This window comes from Sminthopsis crassicaudata, chromosome 1 (genome assembly GCF_048593235.1).
Source record: "Sminthopsis crassicaudata isolate SCR6 chromosome 1, ASM4859323v1, whole genome shotgun sequence".
In the NCBI taxonomy this organism is placed as follows: domain Eukaryota; kingdom Metazoa; phylum Chordata; class Mammalia; order Dasyuromorphia; family Dasyuridae; genus Sminthopsis; species Sminthopsis crassicaudata.
Window position 1 is genome coordinate 500,916,657 of NC_133617.1, and position 20,786 is coordinate 500,937,442.

The 20,786-nt window shown below is 32.1% G+C and overlaps 2 long non-coding RNA genes across 2 annotated transcripts in view; one reads left to right on the forward strand and one right to left on the reverse strand.

Annotated features, from left to right (window-relative positions):
* LOC141550649 (uncharacterized) overlaps positions 1–8,657 on the reverse strand; it is a 28,643-nt gene extending 19,986 nt beyond the window's left edge. Inside the window, exon 1 of the long non-coding RNA XR_012484653.1 lies at positions 8,235–8,657. This is a non-coding gene — a long non-coding RNA (uncharacterized LOC141550649). The remainder of the gene's footprint in view (positions 1–8,234) is intronic.
* LOC141550648 (uncharacterized) lies at positions 173–11,700 on the forward strand. Its single transcript, XR_012484652.1, has 3 exons — positions 173–278; positions 3,243–3,421; positions 9,097–11,700. It is a non-coding gene; the product is annotated as an uncharacterized LOC141550648 (long non-coding RNA).
* Positions 11,701–20,786: the final 9,086 nt, after the last annotated feature.

Consider the following 20,786-nt stretch of genomic DNA (forward strand, 5'->3'; position numbering starts at 1 on the left):
CTGGCATGCATTTCTATTTCACTGAATAAATTCACTTTTAAAATTACTTTTGTGTAGTGGGAGAAAAAGATAGAATGCCTCAAAAATAAGATGCTTTCAGAAAATTCTTGCATATTATAAAGTCTATTTTTTAATGCAGATTAATGCCATATAATTGTTTCATTTTAATACAGGTATGTTAATAGTATTCTGCTCTGGAATTGCATTTTATCAGGTATTATGGATATAGACTGTCATTTGATATACAACATTGGTGAATTGTGTATAGTTCTGCTAAGGTAAGTTATATTAGATTTTTTTTCCCTACTTGTTAAAACCTAGTGCTAGCAAATAGAATCAAATTTAGCTTTGAGCTATGTTCTGAAATGAATTTTACTTATATTGTCATTTTCTTTTGTGATAGAACATTGAATTCTGATTAGATAATGGTGAAAAATGATTAAAACATTTATTTTAATCAACCACAAAAAGACATCAAGAAGTCAAGTGGAAAAACAACTAAATTATCATTAAAGAAAATTGTATTATTATTGCTGCAGAATTTTTTTTTTAATCCAAATGTTCCTGAAACATAAAAAAGCATGTCAGGAGTAGTTCTATAAGTACAGTAAAACTTCTTAGATTATGATTCTATAATTGGGAATTGTGACTGAGGAGAAGGCATTAAGCTAGACACATGATTGGCTTCAATCTGAAATGAGATAAGAGTGATAGAATGGGAGTGGTAGTATCACTCACCACTGATTTTATTGAACTGAGATATGACAGAAAGTAGTATCAGCCAAGAGATTCATTGAGTTGGGTGATGAAAGAAAAGTTGAACCGTAGCACAGAAGGATCTTAGCTAAGAAGGATCACTTGGATTAACTGAGTCTCTGCAGACATTTTAGAATGGAGAATTTTACAGAAAGCAGCTGGTTTTAATGAACATCTTAAAGACTAAGGAAAGCTCAAAATTGTTTTACTGTCCTCAAAGTCTTCTTTTGGTGACTCTGAATGTCAGGGTCTTTATATTCTTCTTGCTGTTCACATGCTGTTTTCAATCTTGCTTTAAAGCTGCCTTTCTCTGAATTAAAGGTTCTTATCCTGGCGCCTGTTATAATTTTTTAAAAATAGTGTTTTAATGCAATTTGTTTCATATGTAATTATTTAAAAACATTATTCTGATAATAGGTATATGGGATTGTGATACTGCTAAAAGAAGTTCAAAACAAAAAAAATTAAGAAGTTTTACTCTAGATATAGATAAGATTATTATTAATTTTATTTGACTTCTTCATTAAGTGTAAATAGGAAAATGGCATTGGTTACTTTGAATACATAAGATTTTAAATAGATAAAGGACTAATCTTGTCAGCAATTAGAAATTATTTGGATCTAGGGACTTGAAGCTTTTGTGATTTTTATAGTAATTTGTTTTAAATTCCTGAAAAAGAGAAAAGGAAGCCCTATGAATTTAGGACCAGCTTAGTCTACTGCAGCTTTAGTTCTAAGCTAAAGCTATCTACAAGTTAGTATGCTTCACATTAACAATCATGTGAATAAGCACAAATAGCTTTTAGGAAAAAAAAAAAAAAAAACCAACAAGCATTTACTAAGATAATGTAGTAAAAAGAGTTGGTACAAATATTCTTTTATAAATTTAGGATATATTCTCCCTTAAATACATGCAGCTAGATGGTCCTGAAGTCAGGAGGACCTGAGTTCAAATCTGATCTCAGATACTTAATCACTTCTAGCTGTGTGAGTGGCTAAATCACTTAACCCCAATTAGATTAGCAAAAAACCAACCAACCAAACAGAAAACCATGCCTATATGTTCTATAGGAAGAGTGAGCTCAAATTTAAACTTATAGGATATTCAGATAAAAAAAGGTAACTCATAAGACCTGGCCCCTTATCACTGAGGGCTCAGAGCTATTTCTTCTGCAATTTTTGCTTAACTAAAGACTTTTTTTTTTTTTAATATTAATACCTCCTGACCAAAACCTGACTACTAGAATTATAAGTTAAGGGAAGACTGTTTGACATTCCTCTGATAAAGGTCAATGGATAGCTTGAACTCCCCCAAACCCCTTTATTTGTTAGCCTTCATTGATAACTGGGTGAGGAGGGATTTCTCTGAATCCAGCATTTTTGGTTATTTTGATAATGTAAATCTCTCCTCCCCCAATCAGCCTATTTGTGAACCTTCTAAATATAGTTTAGTTTATAACCCCACTTTGTTTATCTATAAAATCTATTAGTTCACTTTTGTTTGTATATGAAATTATGATTGTTTAAGTTTGTTCAACTTTTATGACATTGAAAGAAACATGTTACCTTTGCTTAAATTTTTCTGGCCAAAGAGAAAAAAATATTTCTCTGTCACTCTGACAAAATTTTATATATGAAAGGCTTTCTTAGAATTCTAATCTTCATGCAGATTTATTTATTTGTTTTTTGGTCTGAGATCTGAACCTATGATTAAGCATAACAATACAATTTAGCTTCTTCTTATTCTCTATTTTCTGTTCTGTGATAGATTTATTTCAGCAGAAGTTACCTGCCACAAGAACTCAAAGAAGAGATATTTATCCCATAATATTTCTATATGTCTTTTTATTTTGTACATAGTGTTTTGTATGTTGTTTCCCCCAATAAACTGTTTCTTTTTAAAAATATATATGTACATATACATATATATTTATATATATATATTTTTTAATTTTATTTTTGCTGAAGCAATTGGGGTTGTGACTAGCCCAGCTAGTCACTGGGCACTTAGACTAGATTTAAACTTAGGTCATCCTGACTTAAGGGCTGGTGTACCACTCTAGCTGCTCTAAACATTTTTTTAACTTTTCTTTTTTATTTAAATCTTTTTATTTTCAAAATATATACATAGTTTTCATTCCATCAAAGATTAATTTTAAGAAGTGACTGTCTCTTTTTCATTGCCAGATCCTCACACAATTCTGAATTTCACTTGGACTCTGACAATGGTTTGCAGACAATATTAGGATATAATTTCAGATATAATTAGGTCAATCCAAATAACTCTTCCTATCAATGTTAGTTCACATTTACACTAAAATCATGAAATAGCTTTTTTATCATTTGCTTTAAATGGGATCAAAGTAATTTTATCAAATCCTATCTTTACACTCTTCTACCCAGTTTTAAATCGGCATATCTTTGTTGTGAGTAGTAATGTATTCAGTTTGCCATATGTCTCCAGGGGAATCTTATCTGTCTTCTAGGGGACCCAACTACTACTTGAAATATTAGTACACTGGCTGTGCTCACCAATTTGTAAAACTACCTTTGCATCATTTCATTGAAGCCATATTACTATTTGATTTTGAGAAATTTCACCTATATAGATACATCGGTGGCAGTAGGGGAAAGTCTTGTGGGCTAATGATTCAACATCATTCAAGTAAGTTTCTGGAAGAGAAAGACCCCCTCTTCCTTTACATTCTATATAATGAAAAGTCAAACATATTTTCAAACCTAAATCTGAACTCCTGTGCTATCATCATTTATATTTATTAATTTAAGTATTCCTCATGTTGAATTTGGAATTATGAAATAAAAGTGACTAAATTGTCTATATCTACTTCTCAGAGATCTAAAAAAAGTCAAAAATAGAAACAAAACTTTGATATTTATGGGAATATTCATAATAGTACTGTTTATGGTTGCAAAAAACTAGAAACAAAGTGGGTATCCAATATGATATATTAACTTAATAGAACATTATTTTTCAGTAAAAAATGTTTATCTAAGTATGATGCTAGATTGCTAAAGGGGTCTATAACAAAAGAACTCATGTTCTAGATAAAGATAAGATTACTTAATATTTTTAAAATTTTAAATTTTATTGAGTACACTTTTTAGTTTCCTTTTTGTATTCTCCCTTAGACTATAAACACCTTGTGTTCAAGGACTGTCTTTCTTTTTCACATTTGCATTCCCATAGCTTAGTCCATCTAGTGCCTGGGACCTAGTACTTAATATATATTTTTTTTTTTACTGATTGACTACACTATTATAAACAGCAAACAAGATAAGAAAATATATAACCAGGAAATAAAACTTTTTAAAATTTGTTTTCTTCAAATAATGTTTAAAAAAACTATTGGAATTATCCTGTAAATCTAGGTATTAAATCAAGGCATTATGTAATACATTCTGCCAATATCTCCTTTTCTTCCTCAGGGTCATGATAAAGCCTTTTTTGTATTTGGACATAATAATTTATTTAAAGGGGCAATAAAAAAAGACATTTGTGTGAGGAACACAGAGAAAAACAACTTCTCAAATAAAAGGACTAGAGAAAAACAGATAGTTCTAAGAGAACCTCAGAGAAAGCAGTTCCTCAGAGAATAGTTCTGAGATCTGAGACAAAGCAGCTGGCACTGAAAAAATATTTTCTGAATGCAGAGATGGAAGAAATGTCTTGATTTCTAGCATCTAATTTACATATAATTGTTCTGAGAACTTGGGAATTGATAGCTGGAAAACCATGAATCAAATAATTGATAACTTTATACTGGATAACCTGTGGTGTGGCTAATGGAAATATGATATTTTTTGTTCCTAATTTTAAATGAGATCTTATGGCAGAGATGTGCTGGAGACAAATTGGTTTAAAGGAGATGATAATAAATTTTCAGTGTGAGTATTTACACCTCACAAATCAGTTTATATTATAAAATAGAGTTTGTTTTGTTGATTGTTTAGATTTTAAAAAGTAGTAGGAAAAATATTAAATCCATGGATTTCAAATCAGAAGACCTAGTTTAGTTCTCAACTCTTTTGCTTGGTGTGTGATATTTGATTGGTAACTTCTATCTCTTTAACTTAGGCTTATCTGTAAAAAAAATAGGCAATTAGTTCAAACATTCTCACTTGCTCTAAATCCTTATTATTGCTATTATTTTGTATTTCCTTCATTCTGACTACATTATCTCATAAAAGCTCAAAGTTTTCCATACTGCTCTGCTCTCTAGAACCTAACCTATAATGGTAGCTATGGAAGAGTGTGAGGGGTGAAAGAATCAATTGAGAATAAGACAGAATCAATAAGCTAATACAATTGATTATAGATCTAGAACAAGAAAAGATTTGAATACAGGTCTTTTTTTCTAAAGTCAGTGTTTTTTTTCCCATTGTTCCAATTTGCTTGAAAGATGACTGTGTGACTTAAAGAAGAGCATTAGAATATATTTCTGAAGCTGAAAGCCTGGGCAACTAGAAGAATTGTTGTTGTCCACAAGAGAAATGAGAAATTTTTAAAAGATGTGATTATTGGGAAAGTTGATGAGTCCTGAACAGATGCTATAGGATTTCTGCTAAATTTTTGGTATTGTTACCTAAGTGCTATCATAGATAGAACCCTAGACTTAAAGTCAAGAACATCTGAATTAAAATCTGACCTCAGAAACTTAGCAGCTATGTGATTATGGGCAAGTCATTTAATTTCTATCTGCCTCAGTTTCCTCATTTGAATAATGGAGATAATAATAGTACCTACTTCCCAGAATTATGAGGATCAAATACTTTACAGTATTTGTAAAGTACTTAGCACAGTGCTAGATGTAATTTAGGAACTTAATAAATGCTTGTTAAAAATTGCAAAGAATCTGTATGAGACTTAGAAAAGAATTTAAGAGAAGAAAGTAGTTACGGCAGATGTACTGAAGTATTTCAGGAAATGCAGGTAGTTATTAATTTTAATCACAGATATGATAAATTGCTTAACTTGTATGGTTTCAGCCTATGGACCACATTTATCATCAATAAATAAGGTAAATTCTAGCCCTGACCTTTGATATAATATACTTAAAATAGCAATTCAAAATTAGGGATTCCTGTGAGGGCAAAAATGCCTGAACAATGTTGAAGTATAAAATAAAAAGGGTTTGTTCTGTGTGTATTCATGTGACTTAAGTTTTTGAATTAAATCTCAGTTAATTAGCATGGCTAGATCTTTAGGTAAAGGATAGGATTGAGTGATACTTCAAAATAGCTCAGCTTTGATAAAGTTCTAATAAAAGTTTTCCAAAAAATGATTTGTTCCCTATACTTTTCCCCATACTGTGGCTAAAATAATGTTTCTCTTAAAAATGTGAAAAGGGAGTTTACAAAATAGGAGAAAACAAGTTTTCTACAACAGAGACATAGAAGAATCGTAATCCTAAAGTTGTCAGATAAATCATCATAAAGGGAATGCTGATTGGTGTTTTGTGAACATTTACTATTTGGCTTTGGACTTGATGTGAAAATAAAATCCTTTTATTATATCCAATATCCAATTAGTATGTTCCCATATTGTTGTTATTCATTGCTAATTTTTGGAGAGGACACAATATCACCATGGGTAATGTCTTGAGTAGGCGTGAATTGGATTTAAGTGAGGTAAAGTTGAACAAAGTCATCAGTCTCACTGTCTCTTCCAGAGTCTTGAAGTTCAGTGGCAGTACAAAAGTCAATGACTGGCAATGACCCGTGATGTCGTGAATAACTTTGCATTTTTGATACCAGACCAAGGTCTAAGCAATCAACAACATTGCTTCAGACACCATCATGGCTGTTGGACCAAATTATTCTCATCTATCCAGTCTATCAAAAAGTTTTCATATGCTTGAAGTAGATACTCCCCTAGTCCACTGATGGGATTGGGATATATTGGTTAATCTCAACTTGGTTTAGCTCATCTACTGAAATAATTTTTTAGTTATGGTGAATGAACATGCTACAATGAGCTTCCTAGAGCCATAGGGAAGAGTTGGGTGACAGACACCAAAGAAAGAGTGCATTTTGTCTGAAAAGCCCTGAAAAGAGCTCAGCAACCCTTAACCGGAGGTCTGGTTCTCCATAACCATTCCATTTGTCAGAGAGAAGGCAGGCCCAAATTTCCTTCATTTTTATTGATATTTTCATTGCTCTCATTGTTATCCCTCTTTTATATATATATATATATATATATATATATATATATATATATATATATATATATATATATATATATATATATATATATATATATGTATATACACACACATACATACATTGTTCTCATTGTTATCTATCTATCTATCTATCTATATATTTATAATGTGTGTGTGTGTGTGTGCATGCATCAGCTTCACATGGGATAGGTTTCAGATTTTCATTTGACAACTTCTACCATATATAACTTCATGTTTTCCATTTAAATTTTAAGATTGAAGCTCTTGGGCTAGAATTCTTCCTCTCTATGTGATGACATTATATTATATTCTTTCTAAGGTCCCTTCCATCTTAAAATTATTATGAATTTATTATTTAAGATAAAAATAATAATCTATAGAATATGAATTCTTTCATCCTGGAGACCACTGGAAAAATTAAATTACTAAAAAGCTTTTTTTTTTTTGCAACAATTTTGCAACTATTATCTTTTACTTATACCATGATAATGAAAGAAAAAGAGGCTTTTTAAGTGTTTAAGTTAACTGCAAAAAATTTACACTATCTAAAAATAAATAAAACTGGTGCATTGCTGAAGGCAGCCTCTAACTAACACGTTAGCATATCCTTTTTTAATAGGATCAACAGGAAAAAAAGTTGTCAAGAAATGAAACAATAGCTCATAGATTTCTCTCATACAGGTGCGTGAAGGAGTTGGCAGTTTGTTTAGCCATAAGCTTAATGGTAACAACAACAATAACAATCATGCTGCTGGAAATTTATATTATATAGCACTTTATGACTTCTATCATTTCAAGAAATTTGCCTTTGCATTCTCCATTTGCATTATTCATACTGGAGAAAACATATTTCCAATGAGATAGTTTGGGTTTTTTTGACACCACCTATTAGAGGTTTTTAGAAATTCAGACATTTTATGAAGATCCTAAAAAGATCATCTAAATTGAATTAACATATACCTAGGTCAAAGTGGCTATCACATCAGAGAAAATCATGAAGAAAGTATTGAAAAATATATTTGGGAATAAAGAAACAAAATGAAGATGCCAAAGGAAAAAAATGAAGAAGATGTATGGACTACACATAAAGATTTCTGATTACCTGATCCAACTTGCCATCTTCCTGCCCGTGACCTGAAACCTCAAGCTTTTTAGCTTTAGCTCTCCTGCCACATGTTCTCACTTTCCTGATTGGTGAATGTTTAACCTGGATTACTATTTTAACCAGTCTCTAACCTTTTTCTTTTAAACCCAATTCACTGGCTACCTCCTTACCAGTTCACTTGCTGAGACAAATGTATCATCTTTAAAAAGAAATGATACTCCATTCCTCCTTCCCCTCTCCTCAGGCAAAGGTCCACTCACTGTTCCAGTATTTTTCCAAATCAAAATATCTTCCTTTGTCACCTCTCTTCTATAAATGTATTGTTTTCCTTCAATAAAATAAAAGCTCCTTGAGAAGAGAGGCTCGATTTGCTTTTGAATTTGTGCTTCCAACACTTGGCACAAAGTGAACACCTAAAAATTTTAAATTTATTAATCCAATCCCTTAATTTTTACACATGAGGAAATTGAGTTTAGAATGATGAAGCCATTTCTTTGAGGGAGCATTATACTTATAATGCATAGCCATGATTCAAATCTAGGTCTTCTGACTCAGAATTCAAAGCTCTTGCCTTCTATCTTTACATGGCTCTCCAAGCTCCTTATGTAAGAGGGTGATTCTTGACAATGCTGCTGTTTATGGCATAGGAATGCTTTAGTCTTATGGGAAAAGCAGTTGCTCACTGAGTGTTCTGAGACAGCAGTTGCTAATTTGCATATAAGAGGGCATTTGTTCGATATCTATGATTTTTTTTTTCTTCTTTTTTGCTGAGGAGTAGGAGTACAAAAGATATACTTATCTCTCTATTGCCGTTTGCTGCTAAGAAGGGGGGAAGAGAATATATTGTGCTCTTTGAATTGCCACTTGCTGCTAAGAGGAAGAAGAAGTAGAGGGCATATACTTTATTTTCAGGAGCCACTTTCTCCAAATAAGGAAATGAGGAAGTCTAGAGGATATGTTTTTCTCTTAACTGCTACTTTCTGAAGAGAAAAAGTAGGAAAGACTGATTTTGTTGTCTGTTGCTACTTGTAGCTAAGAAGGAGAAGAAGGAGGAGGAAGAAGATAAAAAGGAGAAGAAAGGAAGGAGGAAAACAGGAAAATGAGGAAGAGGAAGAAGAAAGAGAAATTGGAGGAGAATAAGAAAAGAAGGATAACAGGGAAGAGGAGAAAAAGGAGAAATTGAAAGCACAAAATGAAAGCCTATATTTCCAGTGGAGAGTAGTCCTCGACTTACATCTTCCCAAGTTGTATAGTTTATTAACTTGCAACTTTAAATATGTACTTCTCACTATGGACACATTATGCTAACTCCTTTTGGGGGGTTATTACACTTGCTAAATATCACACCTATTAGAATCCTAAATTCCTTTCAGGGTGGGTCTCCTAATCCCCTACTTGCTGCACTTTAATGGTGTCTTTCTCCTGGTTATGAGTTCCATTAATGAAACTTGTCTTTTCCCCTTTCTAAAGCCTAAACCTAAAATCTCCCTAGCTAAAACCCCTTTTCATGCTAATTTCTCTTGGAATTTAGCCCCTCTTAATATTGTAATAAAACCTTTGCCCCTTGATTATAGAGCTTTATGTCTACAAATTCTTTTGGGGCATTTTGTGATATTGGCCCATAAACCCAATATACTTTTGGGGTCCAACACTCCCCAACATTACAGTATAAGCTTCCAAAGGCAAACTTAGTTACAAATCACTTTGCAAAATGACTGCACTGCTTTTCATCTCCACCAATATGTATTAGTATACCTGACTTCATAATCCTTATGAGCAACTGTTATTTTTCTTTTATTAAAAAAATGAATATTTAGCTGATGGGTTTAAAGTATGGGATAGAACTAGAATTTTTTTTAAATTCAGTATTCTTTAGTTCCCCCAGTTTCCTGACTTCCTTTACTTGCTCCTCTCATGTAACAGAGACTCCTTTTAGAACCTTCCTCTCTAGGAAGAGGGGAATGAAGGCAAACAGACTTAAATGACTTGTCCAGAGCCACTTATCTTTTTTTTTTTTTTTAATGATAGCTTTTTATTTTCAAAATATTGTACAAACATAGTTTCCAACATTCACCCTTACAAAAACTGTTCCAAATTTTTCTCCCTCTCTTTTCCCTATCTCCTCTTCTAGACAGCAAGTAATGTAATACTAGTTAAATGTGTGCAATTCTTCTACACATATTTCCATATTTATCATGCTGCACAAGAAAGGTCAAAAAGGATACAAAATGAAAAAGAAAAACCAAGCAAATAACAAAACTGGTGAAAATACTATGTTGTGATCCAAACTTATTTTCCACAGCTCTCTTTCTGGTTGCAGATGGCTCTCTTCATCACAAGATCACTGGAACTAGACTAAATCACCTCATTTTTTAAAAGACCTGTGTCCATAACAATTGATCATCACATAATCTTGTTGTTGCTGTGAACAAAGTTATTCTGGTTCTACTCACCTCATTTAGCATCAGTTCATGTAAGTCACTCCAGGCTTTCTGAAATCAGCCTGCTGGTCATTTCTTACAGAACAATAATATTCAATAATATTCATATACCACAATTTATTCAGCCATTCTCCCATTGATGGATATCCACTCAGTTTCTAGTTCCTTATCACTGCAAAAAGAGCTGCCACATACATTTTTGCAAACATGAGTCCCTTTCCCTCCTTTATAATCTCTTTGGCATATAGACCCAATAAAGACACTGCTGGATCAGAGTATGTACAGTTTTATAGCTCTTTGAGCATAGTTCCAAATTGCTCTCCAGAATGGTTGAATGGGTTCATAATTCCACCAATAATGTATTATTGTCCTAGTTTTTCCACATTCCCTCCAATATTTAACATTATCTTTTCCTGTCATTTTATCCAATCTGAGAGGTGTGTAGAACCATTTATCTATTAAGTGTCTGAGGTCTAATTGTAACTGAGGTATTTTCTGATGATAGGCCCTGCACATTACCTGTAACTAATTTTTTTAGCTATTCTTTACATATTGTCCTTCTCCATTAGAATAAAACATTCTTAGGGGCCAGGCTTGCCTTTCTTTTTATTTCTATTTATATTCCAGTGCTTAGTACATACTTGGCACATACTTGATAAATGCTTGGTGATTGCCTAAAAAATATAGAAAAGAGAAATTAAATACTTCTGTGTGCTTAGAGGAAAACATACCAAGTATGAGAAGTTGGCAAAAGATTGAACTTTTGCTTTTTATATCTAAGAAATTAATTATACAAGGGAAAGAATAAATCTCAGTATTGTTTGAATGTCCTTGTATATCTAAAGTTTATCTATCATAAATAATTTTCAAAGTTTAAGAATGATGACATCCCTAAGGTCTAATTATTTTCTGTAAACATAAATCAGGTCAGCTGAACTAGGTACAGACTGTTTTACAATTGTTCCGAGGTGTCTAAGAGCATCTTTAAAGTTCGAGTTATTTACACAAACTTTAGCATCTTCACATAACAATTAGAAATTAAACTTATTCTAAAAGTGAATGATGAGGGGAAATGTCTAAAGAAGTGAAATATAACAAATGTGCTTTTTCTTTTTTATTAACTTACAAAATGTAAAGTAAGAAAAATAATCAATGTTCAAATTTTCAGTAAATTCCATTTGATTTCACTTGTTTATTAAGATTAATTGCTTTTCTCACCTTCAGAGCTATTTGCTTTAGTCTGTTATTTTAATTGTTGATTCATTGAACTAATTTTAAGAAATAAAAACAGCTCAACAAAAGATATCCAGTTTAGCGAACAAATTGGATTTCCTGTAACTGATTTATTGGATTACACTCAAAATCTAGTTCCAAAAGAAACAAGCAAATGATTTTGCAAACATTAAATCTCATCTGGAACAAAGAAACTGAGGAGATATTGAGAAGAGTATTTTGCTTTGTGCATAAAAACTGATTTGTCTGAATGTAACAAACTAACAAGGAAAAATAGATTTAATTCAGCTAACTGATCAACTTTATACAATGCCAAAATAATTAGTTAATTTGATCAATTCAGTCAAATGGGCTACTTCATTAAAAAAAAATTAGTTCCTTCAGTATTAAAAAAAATCATGTGTATTAAAATGAATAATTACAACAGCAACAAAGCTTGCACTGAATTCCTTATTTTTTATCAAGTCAAGAAAACAAAAATGTCTGAGTGTTATTACCTAAATAAATAATGAAATAATGAGAATACCTAGCTGCCTACGAATTCAAATAATCTAGTTAAACTGAACTACATTCTTCAATATTGAAAAAAAATGGGAACTATGATTAATTTGACATTTTCAGTTATAGTAAAAAAAAAAAAAAAACATGGAAAATGGGAGAACTGCCAAAAATTGGAGAAAGCCAAATATTGTCCTACTTTTCAAAATATGAAGAGAATAAGAACTACAGGCTCTGGTTTCAGGGAACATTCTGTAATATATTGTCAAAGAAATAGAAAATATTTGAATGGGAAAAAGATTATAAAGCTTCAGCTTTGTGTCATCAAAAGTGGGTTTTGCCAGATAAATTTCATTGCTAAACGAATATAGTTAATATTTCTCAGTATATAGATAATTGACCTTAAAATTATGCATTGGAGATGAATTCTCATCTCTCATCATATGGAAGTTCACAGGATCAATGGGATTATAGGTTATCTTATTAAATAGCACTTGAAAAGAAGGTTATATTATAGTTTCCCAGATTTTAGCAAATTGTTGATAATTATTTCATGCTATTCTTGTAGAGAAAATGAAAAGATATGTTCTAGATACTAATATAATTAGATGGTTTGTATAATTGGTTTGATGGCAGAACTCAAATGGCTATTGGTAATGGTTCAATATAAATGGTGCTTTCAAGTATTCAGTGGTGTGTCCTAGGGATCTATACTTAACCTTATGCTGTTTAATATTTGTATCAATGATGTGGATAAAAATATAAACAGAATACTCATCAAATCATACGTATCACAAAGCTGAGAGGGAAGATAACACACTGAATGAAAGAGTCAGAATTCAACAAAGGTCTCAACAATTTAGAACACTGGATTGAATTTAACAAGAATAAATTCAATAACAATAAATGCGACACTTTATAACTTTTGGTGCAAAAAGTCAATTTTCCAAGAATTAGAGAGCTATAGTGAGAAGTGTTTGGAAAAAAATAGACAAGCAAAAAAAAAAAAAGTGAGTGTTTAGTGTATTGCTAATTCCAAATGATTCAGAAATATGAAGTGGCAGCCAAAATAAAAGTAATTTCATCTCTTTGACTATATATGGAATATTGTGTTCAGTACTGGATGTTACCATTTAAGAGGGGCTTTGAATAACTGAAATGACAGTGAGATGCTTTGAGCACATATTATATGAGATCTAGTTGAAAGAATTAGGGATATTTAATCTAGAGTAGAAAACACTAAACGAGGATTATGCTAATTGTCTTTTAGTACTTGAGTAGAAATCATATAAAACAGTGAATCAGGAGGGAAGGATGGAAGTTGAAAAGACATTCCAAGGTTAAATAGAAAAACCCAAACTTCCTAAAAATCTAGTCAGTTGTTTTTCAGTTGTATGTGACTCCTTGTGTCTTCATTTGAAGTATTATTGGCAAAGATACTGGGCAGTTGGTCATTTCCTTATCCAGCTAGCTTTACAAATGAGGAAACTGAGGGAAATAGTTTTGGGTGACTTGCCCAGCTTTGGGTGACTAACAAAATTAGTAAGTGTTGACAGATTTGAACTCAGGAAGATGAATGTTTCCTGACTCTAAGCCTAGTGTTTTATTTACTATACCACCTACCTGTCTTCCTAAAATTAGAACTGTCCAAAAGTGAAGTAGACAAACCCAACAGGTAAGGATTTTTTTTTTTCTTCAAGAAGAAGGTGAGTGACTGCTTGCCAGATACATTAGAGTAGTTATTCTTCTTGAACTAGAAGATAAGCTGAAACATGGATATCTATGATACACACAAACACACACACACACACACACACACACACACACACACACATATTTTAAAATTGTTAAAAATCAGCCAGAATAGGATGGAACATTTATGTAGGCAAATATTTACTCAAAATTCAAAAAAGTTATATATTTTATCAATAATGAAAAAATTAAAACTATAAGCTGACATCCTATTAGGGTAAAAGCAACCAAATCCATATATATTTATATATACATACATATATATATAAACATAGTTTGGACTCAAGTGCAACTAAAATTCCTAAAGACATGAAAAAAGTTTAAAAACATTAATTTATGTCCTTTTAGTGAAAAGAGAATACTAAAAGTGGAAAATAAAGAAGAAACAAGAGCTATGAAAGAAATAATTGGATAGAAAAATAATAACTTGTTATAAAAGGTATAAAACTTCACACAAACTCTTGAAAATTAGAATGGACCAAAGAGTGACTTCATCAAACAACAAATATTAAAACAAAATAAAAATAAGTGCAAAAAAAAAAAAAAGAAAAGAACACCTTGCAGGGAAAAAAAATGATCTGGAAAACAGATTGAGGAAGAATAATAAAAAAAATTGTTGGGCTATGTAAAAGTCATGACTAAGAAATAATAAAAGAAAACTTGCTTAGAACCAGAGAGCATAGTGAAATAAAACTTACTGGTTGTCTCCTAAAACAAAACAAAACAAAACAAAACACCTTTCTAGGCAAAATTTTTTTCAAGAATATCATATTATAATACAAATTGTAAGCTTTAAAGTCAAAGAAAAAAAGAAAGGATTTAAGTACTAAGAAGCCACAGTTAGGATAATACAAATGACCAATATGGAGGGGAAAAAAGAATTCAAAATATGCCATTATAGAAGGCAGAAGATATTAATTTATGACCATGAATATAATCAAATTAGAAGAAAGACCATTAAAAATAAAGGCTTTGCAAATATTCTTCATTAAAAACAAAGCAAAACAAAACAAAAGACCAGAATTGTATAGCAACCTCAATGTGCAAATCAAAAGAAACAGAAAATAGGTAAATACAATTGAATTATCATAAAGTATTAAACAGAGGTAAAGCTTTTGAATTATAATATCATGAGATGATACACATATCCCAAATTATAATCAACAGAAATCATGAAGACAATTTAATTAGAAACCATGTAAGAAAACTTATTATAACCTGCTAATCTCAAAAGAATAATGAAAAGAAATGAGAATACATTTCATGGAGAAGGGGAAGGCTGAGGAAGTTGGAGAAATCTATCTCACATAATCAGAATGTACAAGTGTCTATAACTCTATAAATGAGGTAGAAGGGATAAAGGAAGTAGAAACCACTTGAGCTCTACTATCAGCTGATCTACTCAAATAAGGGAAGAATACACACACACACACACACACACACACACAGATAAACACACAGACACAACACACTTAATGAACAATGAAATAAGAAAGTGTAGAAAGAAGAGGGGGAAATAAGATTAAGGATAAGTTGATGGTGGAATTATTTCTAGGCAAAACAAGCTATAAGGATGTAAACAAATATTAATAACTGCTCTTTTTTTGCTGATAAAGAATTGAAAACTGAAAGATCAAATATGGAAAAATCAGCAAGGAGGAAGAGGTAGGAATATTTTTTTCAGAGTTTAGTTTCTGAGTGTAACAGTGAAAAAGATATTGGATGTAGGGTTTGAAAACCTGCATTCTAATCCTAAAGAAGTCACTTAACCTCTCTAGACCCATAGGATCAAATATTTAGCGCTGGAATGGGCCTTGTTGGCATTGTAGTCCAATCCTGTGTTTTATATGTAAAGAACCTGAAGCCAAGAGAATTAAAAATAACTTTCTCACTTCACAAATGTATTAACAAATAAAGCTGAGATTCTAACTCAAATCTTATATTTTTGAAGGTAGGAAAACCAAGTTAAAGTTTAGGATACTTAAGATTAGACTCTAATCAAGAAGTATCAAAAGTATCAAGAAGTTCTGACCATGATTAGAGAAAGTAGAGCTGCAGAGTTCTTCCCAGAACTTCCATGTAAGGTGGGTAAGTTTTTCATTTTCCACCTGCTTTCACTCCTCCAAACTTCATATTACACCCTTCCAGCAGGTACTTTCCTCATCTCCTCAACTTTGCTTTGTGTATCATCTTCCCAAATTAGGCCATAAGCTCCATGAGGTCAGTGATTATCTTTCTTTTTAACTTTTTTTTAATTTCAAATTTTTATCCAGATCATAGTGAGCACTTGACAAATTTTGATTGACTAACTCACTAGTAGTAGAAACTGACCTTTATATTCTGAACCAATTTCATCCTCAAGCTAGAACAGAAAGATAGGAAAAAAAATAGAGATATCTGACTGAAGCGAAGGATTTGGGAAATAGGAAAAACCTTCCTAATAATAAATATTGGGCATTACTTTAGTAAAGTTATAGTTTTTTAATTTATTTTCTTAGCTTTCAGCTTCATGATGAGTAGAAGTTCTTTGTATAGAAGTACATACACATTCTAAGGTGTGATGCATGAAAATATACTGAAAAGTATGGTCAAATTTTTCTTCTTCAGTAATTTGATTACCCCGGGATATACCAATCTATAAACTCATATCAGAGAAAATTATCTGTACCTATTTAGTGAGTGAGGATGCTGATAAGGGTTGGGTCAAGATGCAAAATTTAATTTCAATTTAACAAACATTAGTTCATATTTAATACACAAGACACTGAGCTAGTTCTGGGAATGCAAAGAAAAAAATAACTTCTGACTTTAATAGAATCTAATCTTATATTCTTTGAACATGTTTATAGATAAGTAAATACAAGACAAATTACGGAGGAAAAGAAAGCTAATATAGCACCTGGGGGGGGGGGTCACTCCTTCCAATTTGTAAAGGTTCAAGGAACACTATTAGTTGGTATTCATTCAAAATCATGACTTTGCCAGCCCCTTTCTATGCATTTATTTTTATTAATTGACCAGTGTAGAGGGCAGGAACTCTGAAAAGGTATACTTAAGGCTCAATATGATGGATTTAATCCTACAATAAGCTATTAACTCAGTGGAATTGATGAGATAATTGATTCCCTAGCGATATAATGATTGGCTTGTAATCAGTATGATGAATTGATTTAGTTGTAATAGAGTATTCAAGAGGTCAGAGTCTGACTAAAGTTGAAGTTGGAGCAGAGACTGAGATGTGAAGACTGATGACTGGCTGGCTGACTGAGACTGCTGAGGCAGACTGGGAGACTGAAGGAGACAATAAAGACTTTGAACTTTATCCCTGACTATACTTGTGGTGATTATTTGCTTCTGCTGAGACCAAAGCTGGTCCAAAGGCCCTCCAGAAAGCTAGTCAGAACATTACAGACCAGATATAACAGTTAGTTAAGAATGAAGTCACAGTTAGAGAAGAGAGTAATGATAAAGTATTAGTTTTGCAATCCTGAAGCACATTCTTTACTGAATATATACAACATCAACACTAGATACAAATAAGGGTCACATATGGGGAGGCACACAAAAGTGGCCAGGGTACAAACCTGGAATGGTACAAACGTAGTAAAAATATTTATCCAAGTACACCTGGAAATTATTAAATCATGCCTCTAAGATTAAAGATTACTATCATCTTCTGTTGATATTAAAATGCTGTTCCCTCTGGATATGCTCCCATGTTTTCCAACAGGCACACATTTTCAGGTAATTTCTATTGAACATGGTCTTCTCTGTTGAGTGCTACTAGACACTGTCTCAACCAGACATATCCATCAACTTTTCTTTTCTTTCTGTCCTTGCTATCCTGTGTTCAGGTAACTGCTACTACTACCAGATCTTTCTCCACTGGACAGGTCATGGTGAAGCTTCTCTTTGCCTCTTTCTTTTGATTTCAGGTGGCTGGAATACTAGCTTTTCAATAAGAGAAAAGTGGAGTCTGCCATATCCTTCAAAGGTCAATGACTTTTATCCTACTTTTAGAAAAAGAGCAGTAGCTAAGAGAATGATATACATAGTTATAGCAATATGGTAATGATGATCAACTATGAAAAACAGCTACTCTGATCAAGACAATGAGCCAAGACAGTTGCAAAGGAACCATGACGAAAAATGTTATCTTCCTCCAGAGAGAACTGATGGACTCTGAGTGCAGACGGAAGCATGATTTTTATTTTTTAAATACAGCTGTTAACATAATCATGAACCAGCAAAAGTCCTTCTTGTTGCTGTCTTCCATAGAATTGCCAGCTATCAACTTCCTAAAAGTTTCAATTATTCTTTACACCTCCAATCTCTATCTCAATTTACTTTTGGAACCATAATAAACAAGTGTTTATGGATTTATTACTGTTACTTTCCCCACTAAAATGCTGTGTTGAAACAGTCCTCTCTCACTTAAATCCAATTCATTTACATGTTATGGCATCATCTCCCTGATGTCAGTGTCCTCTTGGAGAATGAAGGAGGAACAACAAGTAACAGCTACAAACTATATTGTTTCCCCTAATTAGGATGAATGCTCCTCGAGGGCAGGGACTGTCTTGCCCTTTACATTTGTATCCTCAGTATTTGGCACAGAACTTGGCACAAAGTAAGTACTTAATATTTCCCCATCTACCCACTTATTCAATCATTTAATTTTTCTTTAAGGGATTCAAATTCTTTTCAGATTCTTGACTTAAACAAGGTTTTCATTTCTTTCCATGCTCTTTGCCCTAGTCCTAAGTTTTTAACAATAGTATCAGAATAATTTTTAAATAGACCAAAACTCTCAAGCTTACATCTAATATTTGAGTTGAGCTGCTTAGTGGATGGAGGAAGAGGAATGGCGTAGTTCAGGTCTCTTCTTTGAAGATCTCACTTTAGCTGATAGAAGATATGCCCTAAGACTTAATTAGTCTAAGACTTATCTTCCCAGATTGATTTTTTTTTAATTAGATAAAAGAGGAGTTATCTGCTCATTTCTTGTCTAGCCTTACTCACTAATTGGGCATTGCCTCAGTCAAACTGAGACTTGTTGAAGAGCTTAGCTTAAAAAGGTAAAGTGTCCAACTGTATCCAAGGTCATCTCTAGTCATCTGGATCTTTATCTTGTCACTGGAATCAAATGGTTCTAGAGGAGAAAGTGAGGTAGGTGACTCCTTCACTTAAATCTAATTCACTTACATATCATGGTGTTACCTCTCAGTCCATTTTTGAGAACAAAGAACAAACAATTTTCCAACAATTTTTCAGGGCTCTAAGGATCCAAAATTTCCCAGTTTCCAAAACTGATCCAAATTTAAAATGTCATTATCTTTTCTTTGCCTAGCAACATTGCTGACTTTTAAGAATTGAATTTGAGAAAGACAGGAGATAGAAAATCATGTCATTTGATAAATAGCAAGTAAGTCAAATTGACAGGAAAATAGTCTCATGAAAGAGAATAATACAAAATTAGTTCAAACATGTGGATTGATGATAGACAATAAAGTACTTTAAATGTGTGGCTGACGAATACAGATGATAGAAATACTATTGATTTCTGATCAGGGGGATAAAAACTATTTTTTCTACTGGTCAAAACCATTTCTTAGGAATTTTAATTATAAAACCATATACAGAATGGAACAAAAGGAAGGGAGAAGGAAAGGAAAAAAAAATTAAAGTTAAAAGAACCAGCTAAGGAAAAAGTTGAATAGAGCATGTACCAGAATACTATTTGTGTAAATAGGTAGAAACAGAATGGTTTCACTTAAGTGTTTATAGGTTTTTCTGAAAGCATCCTGTTCATCATTTAATATAATGAAATTATATTAATTATAATTATATACTGTAACTTGATGAGTTATATATACCTCAATCGTTTACTTAAATTTCCAATTTTTTATCATCAATAATAGAGCTGCCATGAATATTATACATATAGATCTTATTCATTTTTTTTAAATCTCTTTGAAATACAGACCTATTAGTGGTATTGTTGGGTCAGAGAGTATGCATGGTTTTATAGCTCTTTGGGCATAGTTCCAAATTGCTCTCCAGAATGGTTAGATCAGTTCACAACCCCACCAACATTGCATTAATATCTCAATTTCCCTATACTTCCAACACTATTTGTCAATTTTCTGTCATATTAGCCATTCTGATAGGTTAGGGATAATGGCAGAATTGTTTTAATTTGCATCCTTTAATTAAAGTAATTTAGAACAATTTTTCCTTTGACTACAGATAACTTTAATTGCTTTGTCTGAAATAGCCTCTTCTTAGCTTTTGATCATTTATCAAATGGGGAATGATTCTTATTTCTATAAATTCAATTCTCTATATATTTGAGAAATGGGACCTTTATCAGAGACATTTGCTTGTAAATTTTTTTTTCACTGTTATGATTACTAACTATATTTTCCTCCATTCTACTTCCCCCCATCTTACTCTTACTCCCCTTTTACCTTGTCTATTCCCAAAAATGTTTTGCTTCTTTCTGTCACCTCCCCCAATCTACCCTTCAGAAGAATAAATAAAATAACTAAAACCTAATAACATCAATGAATATTGTTCAATAAGTAAATAAAATTTGTGGAAGTGAGTTTATACCACTCTGCTTCTCCCTTTCCCTTTCTCCCAGAACATTCTCTCTCACCCTTGATTTCATATTTTTTTAGATATCATCCCTTCATATTCAGCTCACACCTCTGCCCTCTGCAAAGAGAACTCTTAACTGCCATAATAATGAAAAAGTTCTAATGATTTAGAAGTATCATTTTTCCAACAGATAAA